An 8,006-nucleotide genomic window follows, 5' to 3' on the forward strand; every position below is an offset into this window, starting at 1 on the left:
TCTACTTTCACCCCTTCCATCCTGTCTTGGATCCATTTTTCCCCCCCCCCCCCCCCCATCAAATTGATTTTTTAAATGTTTTCTGTGGTCATTTCAGTGACTGTGTCCTATAGAAATATACTCTCACCACATTACTTGTTCAGGAAGACATGTACTGTTTCAATTCCTCCAAGCAACAGTGACATATCAGTATTTTGAAAACACATACTCTCAACTCATTGCCTTCAAGTTGGAATCAACTCATAGCTGACTCAAATCACGTGAGAGGAGACTGTGAATCTTTATCCCACAGAGCTGATGGTGGATTCAAACACCCGAGAGGTGTGACCTTTGAGAGAGTTGTGTAACTCCCTATAAACTACACTTCCAGAATATTTTCTTTTTAAAAAAGGTTTCATATTCTACAAGAACTTAAAATCTCTTTCATTCCACCATCTTTAAAAAAATTACATATCTTCAATTCTATATCCTCTACCATCTATTTTCCTCTTGGTGATCTTTTACAGACAAGCCACTAGAACAACCTGTCCCTATTTACTGTCTCCTCTTGATATCCCTTTCTGTGTTTTAATACATTGTACATTGACTTCCAAAAGCAAAGCTTGATGAGAGATGCTTTCAACAAGAATACAGTTTATCCTCTTCTTGCTAAATTTGGTGAAAACCCTTCTTCATATCATCAGGGAACAATGTCACCTCTATGGTGCCTCAGTCTATTCCTAACTTACATCAAATCATACACTCATCTAGTTTGTGAATGCTCGTCTGTCCTTCCTTTTTAGTGCTTTTGTTCTTCATAGCTTTATTCCAGGACCTGTTTTCTTTTTGTTTGTTGATATTTCTCTGGTAATCCCCTCAATGAACTAAATTATCATTCTTAGGTAGATGGCCCTTGAACTAGTATTACAGCCCAGATAATTATTCTGAGTAATGTTGAGGCATCCACTACTATCTACTGGACATTATTCGCTATTCTACTTTTGCTATCATTTATTGGAATCAGTGGAAGTAGGCTTTGACTGATGTTTTTTGTTAATTCATTGTGTTTTTAATAATAAGAGCTTCACAAATCTATTAGATAAAATTTAGATTGCCAACAAATGCTTCCAACTCAAAATACCTAGGCTCAACAAAATCTCCCATGTAAATTCTCCTTCTCCCCTTCAGTTTCCTAATTTATTTAATGGTACCTCCAGTCATTCAGTTGTAAAAACTAGAAGCCTAGACATTGACTATTCATCCAATTAAACAGTAAATTTTATCATTTATTCTTTTGGATTTTCTCTATAGAATGCCTTACGTTATTAATATCTATATATTCCCAGTACCAAATGCTAATGACCTCTTGCTTTTGTTTTTTTTTTTTTTTTTACTTATTGTGTTCACAAAACAAATTTGTTTTCTATTTCAGTCATTCACACAGGACCCCAGAGTCATCTTTATACTCTGGTAACTTTGTGGTAAGGATTTGTGCTGCCAACCCAAAGGCCTGCGGTTGGAAACCACCAGCAGTTAGTCCACCAAAGATAGTTAGACAATCTCCTCTTATAATTACAATCTCTGAAAACCTGCTGGAGGGTCAGATATGAGTTGATTCTGAACGATAGCCTAGATTCTTGAATTATAGTCTTGGTGTTCACTAATGTATTTCCACCCAAAAGCAAGAGGAGTTGTACTAAAACTTAACTCTGAATATGTCCACATTCTGCCTAAAACCCAAAAGTAATTCTCCATTGCTCCTGAGAAGAAAATCCTTAAGGTGTGATTTCTTAGTTCATTTATAATGTGACCTCTAATTGCCTCCTCATTTGTCAATACCTCCTCCGACTGTCGAATTATCATTTCTCTCTCCCCCTTGCACGTAGAGTTAGACTCAAGTTTTCTCATTTTTCCTGAATAATTCCTTTTCTAGTCTCATTCTATCTAGTCATTTTCTAACTCACCACTTCACTTACTCACGGCCATCAAGTGGGAACTGACCCTCCATTGGGTTTCTGAGGCTGTAAATCACACAAGAGGATATTGTCTATCATTCTTCCGAGGAGCTGCTGATAGATTCAAACTCCTAGAAACATGCAACCTTTGGGTTTGCAGCACATCTCCCTAGAGATTGTGCCACCAGAGAACCTCATTACCTTGGTGGTGGAGGTGTGTGCTCTGGAGTTGGGACCAACCCATAACTGACCCTCCAGTGGATTTTCAGAGGCAGTAAATCTCAAGGGAGGACATTGTCCTTCCTTCTCCCACAGAGCAGTGGGTGGATTCAAATAGCAGGCCTTAGGGATTGCGGCATAGCTTCTTACCACTAGGCCAACAGAGCTTCCTCTCATTACCTCATAATCTTAAATAACCAGTGATCTCAAGTTTTCCCCTTGCTTTTTCACTAAGACTTGAAGGCATTCAGAATGGCCATCACTGTTCCCACCATTACCACTTTCTCAGACCCACTTCATCTGATTATCTTGCACAGATTTTTCCAAGGCTCAGTTATATGTTCTTTCTTCTAGTAAAGGCTTACTAATGATATTATACCACATCAAACTTCGAAGAGTGATTAGGGATATGTCTTAGATACTTTTATTGCCACTGTCATAGCTCTTCACAATCTTGAATTTGCTTATTAGAATGTAAGTTCTGTGAGGAAACATGTCTCACATGTTTGTCCAGGGAAAACCACCATATTCAACACATAACATATTTTATTAATAATTTTTATAAATAAGGTATTTTTTTAAAAAAACTAAAGACTGCATGATGTATAATTATTTTTTAGTAATTTAAGCATCTCTGTTAGACTATAATTTACTAGTTTTTACAATGGGTTACACTTTGTTTTGTACTCCTAATGTTTCTTTTTCAAAATCTTTCCCATTTCAATTGTGACTTGAGTGGAAAATCTACAATGCCTATTGATTTTTCATTCAATCATTCCTATCCATTTTATTTCATTTCATTAATTGTTATTGTTGGTTGCTGTTCAGTTGAGCACGACTCATAGTGACTCTGTGAACAAAAGGCCTGAAGCCTTTCTATAACTATTATCGTTGCTCGCCGTTCACAAGTGTTTCTAGAGGCAATTATAACACTCATCATGTCTGATCATTTCCTCATCCATTTAATGTCCATTACATATTTACTAACATTCGCTCCTTTGTTCTTCTTTTCCCATCTTCAATAACCAAGAATGGTGGCTTAGTGGTAAGAAATTCAGTTGTCAATGCAAAGCAGCATGGTTAGAATCTACCAGCTACTCTGCAGGGGAAAAATGAGCAATCTCCTCCTATGCAATTTACTGCCTCTGAAAACCCACCAAAAGGGTCAACTTTGGATTTGTTCCGACTTGATGGAACACAAGAAGAAGAAGTACTAGTGTTCTACAATATTTTTCCCTGTGGAACTGGCTTATTTCTTGCAGCATAATGTTCTCTAGGTTAATACACATTGTATAATGTTTTGGGAGTTCTTTATTCTTTACTATTGCCTAGTATTCCATTGTGTGAATGTATCATAATATCCCCCCATACGTCTATTAACAGACCCTTAGATTATTTCTGTCTCTTTGCTATTTTAAGTAATGAGGCAGTAAACATGTGTATGCATATGTCAGTATGTGTTACAGCTTTGATTTACTCAGTATATATCTAGTAATGGGATTAATGGATCAAATGGTATTTCCATTTTCAACTTTTTAAAGCAGCACAAAATTATTTGCCAAAGTGGTTGTACCATTTTATCCACCACCACTTGCAGTGTATGAAAGTTTCAGTCTCTTCACACTATGACTGGCACTTTTGGTCTAGTGGCCTGGTGGAGAGAGAGTTGAGCTGCTAACCCAAAGGTGAGCAGTTCAAACTCAGCACTTGCTTCATGAGGGTGAAAAGGGCAGTCATCTGTGCAATTTACAACCTCAAAAAAATCTCCTGTAGGTTCAGATATGAGTTTGTTCTAACTCCATGTCAATGAGTTTGGGTCGGTTTTGTTTATTTGGTGGTTTTTTGCTTATTGAAGTGTGTTGTTACTGGAATGAGCGATCTCATTATTGGTTTGGTTGGTATCTCTGAGAGCTAATGATAATTTGTACATGTGTTTGTTGGTTATCTGAATGTCGTCTTTTGTGATGTATTTTGTGCCTATTATCGAATTGAGCTTTTTTTTCTTTTTGAAATATTGGAGATCTCTATAAATTTTATAAGTACAACCTTTGTCATAAATATCATTGTTGGGGTTGTTGTCATCATGTGCTGTTGAGTCATCTGTGACTCAGTGAACCTCTGTACAACAGGTCTGAACCCTGCCCTGTCCTGACATGGTCTCAGTGACTCTCACACACACTTGCCCCCATTGCTCCATTTATCGTGTCAGTCCATCTCATGCAGAGTCTTCCTCTACTGTGTTGTTCCTCCACCCTCTCAAGCGTGATGTCCTTCTCCAAGGACTTGTGCTTCCTGGCCATGTACCCAAAGTATGTGAGACAGAGCTTCAGAATCCTGGCCTCCAAGAAGAAATATGTTTTCACGCTCTCCAAGACAGACCTATTTGTTCTCCTGGCTGTCCTTACAAAGTATGTGAGATGGAGCTTCAAAATCTTAGCCTCCAAGAAGAAAGTCAGTTTCACTCTCTCCAAGACAAACTTGTTCTCTTGGAAGCCCACGGCAGTTCAAGACTCTTCTCCAGCACCACAACTCAAAGACATTCATTCTTCTTCTATGATCCTTGGTCATTGTCCAGCTCTCTGATGCATATTAAATAATTGAGAAGACCATGGTCTGGATCAGGCACACACTAGTATCTAGAGTGACATTATTGTTCCTGAGAACTCTGGAGAGTTCCCTGACAGCAGAATTCCCCAATACAGTTTATCTTTTGATTTCCTGATTGCCGGTGTCACGAGTATTGATTGTGGAACATAGCAAGCTGAAATTGTTAACAACCTCAATCTCTTCTCCACATATCATGGTGCTGCCAGTTGGCTCAGTGGTGAGAATCTTTTGTCTTCTTGATGTTAAGCTTCAAGCCATACTGAAGACTACAGTCTTTAACCTTATGCAGCAAATGCTTCAGGTCCTCTTTAGTTTTGGCAAGAAAGGTTGTATCATCTGACTAACACAGGGAAGCATCTGTTTGTTCAAATATGTCAATCAATATGCCATCAATTCCTGGGATCTTGTTTTTGGCCAATTCTTTCAGAGCAGCCTGAACTTCTTTCATCATCAGCACAAGCTCTTGCTCATACATTGTTCCATGAAATTCTTTGCCCTCAACTTTTTTTTATGATCTTTATAATTTCCCATTTTATGTCTAGGTCCTTGATTCATGTTGAGTTAATTTTTTTATACGTGGTATGAAGTGTGCATCTTGTTTTTCAGACCAAATATTCTTTAGAACTCAAACTCAGTTGAGTTAGAAAGATGCTTTAAAAAATATTTTTAAGGCCGAGCAGCGCCCAGACCAGACGGCTGCCCGCTGGGCCACACCGAGAGCCTTCTCTGCAGCAGTCCTTCTCGCAGTGAAGCCCTATACACCAGAAGACAAGATGTCAAGGAAAAGGGCCAAGGCCAAGACCACCAAGAAACGGCCACAGAGGGCCACTTCCAATGTTTTTGCAATGTTTGACCAGTCCCAGATCCAGGAGTTTAAGGAGGCCTTCAACATGATTGACCAGAACCACAATGGCTTCATTGACAAGGAGGACCTGCACGACATGCTGGCCTCGCTGGGGAACAACCCTACAGACGAGTACCTGGAGGGAATGATGAGTGAGGCCCCGGGGTCCCATCAACTTCACCATGTTCCTCACCATGTTTGGGGAGAAGCTGAATGGCACCGACCCTGAGGATGTGATCCGAAATGCCTTCACCTGCTTTGATGAGGAAGCCTCAGGCTTCATCCACGAGGATCACCTCCGGGAGCTGCTTATCACCACGGGAGACCAGTTCACTGATGAGGAGGTGGACGAAATGTACCGAGAGGCACCCATCGATAAAAAAAGGCAACTTCAACTATGTGGAGTTCACCCGCATCCTTAAACATGGAGCCAAGGACAAGGACGACTAGGCCACCCCTACCTCTCCCCTGTACCCAGGTCCCTGTCCTAGCACCTCCCCTCCACACTCACCTCTGAGCCATGTCTCTGCCCACGACTCCAAAAGACCCAATTAGGGGATCATTATTCTGAGAAATAAGGCCCTAGCTCCCCATGCAGTAAGGGCTAGTACCTGGGCAGTGCCAAGTAGACACTTGGTCACCTTAAGGCACACATTCCCCCCATGACCCAGAGACCCTGAAAGCTAGAAGTCGTCATTGGCTTAGCCAAGGAGACCATCATCCAGAGAAGTTCCAGAAGGACAAGACTTAAGACGGACCAGGAGAAGGTTCCTCAACGGAGCTCTGGGCATCCACCTAAGAGGAAAGTGCCCTGTGCCACCTCAGGCGTGTCCCCATGCAGGGTGTGAAAGCCCTTTCCCAGTCACTGCCACAAACATAAACCTCACCAGGGACCCTCCCCATACACCCTGCCCAGCCACTAGGCCACCAGAACACACCTCATCGCACCTTGGGCTTACAGGCAAGAAGATGCATGTGGCATGGAATTTGTGAAGGGGAGGCAAATCTCAAATAGAAGTCTGAGCACTAAAAAAAAATATATATTTTTAAAAGGTATCTACATCTTGTTTTAGTGATTAAAATTTTATAAATGAACTTTAAAAATAAAGAGCTTTAGTCTTAAGGTCAAGTCTTTCCTAACCTCCTAACTACCAAGTAAGTTGTGAGAAAATTCAATATCTTATTTATTCTTGCACCAAGTTCTAATGCAGGGTTGTCATATGGGAATATCTCTGTCAATATTAACAGAATAGTTTTGAAAGATAAATAGAAAATATTTTTATCTTTAGAACAAAAATAATTATGTTTTCCCTCTGTTACAGTTTATGAAGAATGTTATATTTTTGTTTGTTTTAAAATGTGAGGTATTTAGTTTTATGTCACATTTACATAGCCTATCTACTTGAAAAAGCCATTTGTAAAAACAACATGAATATCTTCTCTTAGCAGAACATTTACATTCTGGGAACTGAGATTAGATTTGAGCTATAAAAAGAAAAATAAATGTGAAATTCGTGGTTGAGTTTATCTCAATGTTTATTTGCATTTCCATTTTAAGGCTTTTTAAAAATATTCTATTTTGACACTCTTAAACTTAAAGAGCTTAACATATTAAAGATGTTTAGGAGGCTCAAAGCCATAATTATTTTAATGGCTACTTTCAGCATATACATTTTACACAGGACAAATAATCTCAAGAACATGAAAAAGGCAGCCTATATTTTAGGTTTCCAAATTATAAATTTTAGATAAAAAATATCTTCTTTTTTGTTTGTCAGGGTCAAATATAACCTAGTGGATTATTTATGATGAGACTCAATGTTTAAACATATATGATCCTACAGTTGAATTCATAATAGGTTTACAGAACTAGGGATTATTCATTTACCTTGAAAAGAATTCATTTAGAAAATATCACCAATTCAATAACTCCTACCTCTTGTGTTTTTTAAAATGCTCTATCTAAATATTGACACAGTTTCCCTAAAGTTGTCATTTACTGATCATTTCAACTTTGAGCTTTAAGTTGGAATCTTAAAGAAACTTACACTCTGTTGTGTTAAGGAATTCCTGGCTCTTTGCTCCCCTCTCCCATACTGCCTTGGCCTGTGAAGCAGAAGAACAGATATCTTTTGATACCGAACAGCACTTAGTGTTAGCTCTGGTGCCTAGTGGCAAGAAGCTGCACTGCAATCCAGAAGGCCCACAGTTCAAGACCACCAGATGCTTCACAGGAGAAGGATGGGCAGTCTCCTCGTGTGCGATAAAGTTCTTCTGAAAACCTGCTGGAGGGTCAGCTTTGGGTCAGTACTGACTCTAGGGTAAACAACAACAACAACAGCAGCAGCAGAACTTAGCCCTCATAATAGTCATAAGAGTACAGATTACCCCATAAAAGTTGT

The 8,006-nt window shown here is 39.3% G+C and overlaps 1 pseudogene; it reads left to right on the forward strand.

Annotated features, from left to right (window-relative positions):
* The first annotated feature begins 5,533 nt into the window (after positions 1-5,533).
* Positions 5,534-6,054, forward strand: LOC102854610 (annotated as a pseudogene).
* The last annotated feature ends 1,952 nt before the right edge of the window (positions 6,055-8,006 follow it).

This window comes from Elephantulus edwardii, unplaced genomic scaffold (genome assembly GCF_000299155.1).
Source record: "Elephantulus edwardii isolate Elephantulus edwardi_28Jun2011 unplaced genomic scaffold, EleEdw1.0 scaffold00016, whole genome shotgun sequence".
Lineage (NCBI taxonomy): Eukaryota > Metazoa > Chordata > Mammalia > Macroscelidea > Macroscelididae > Elephantulus > Elephantulus edwardii.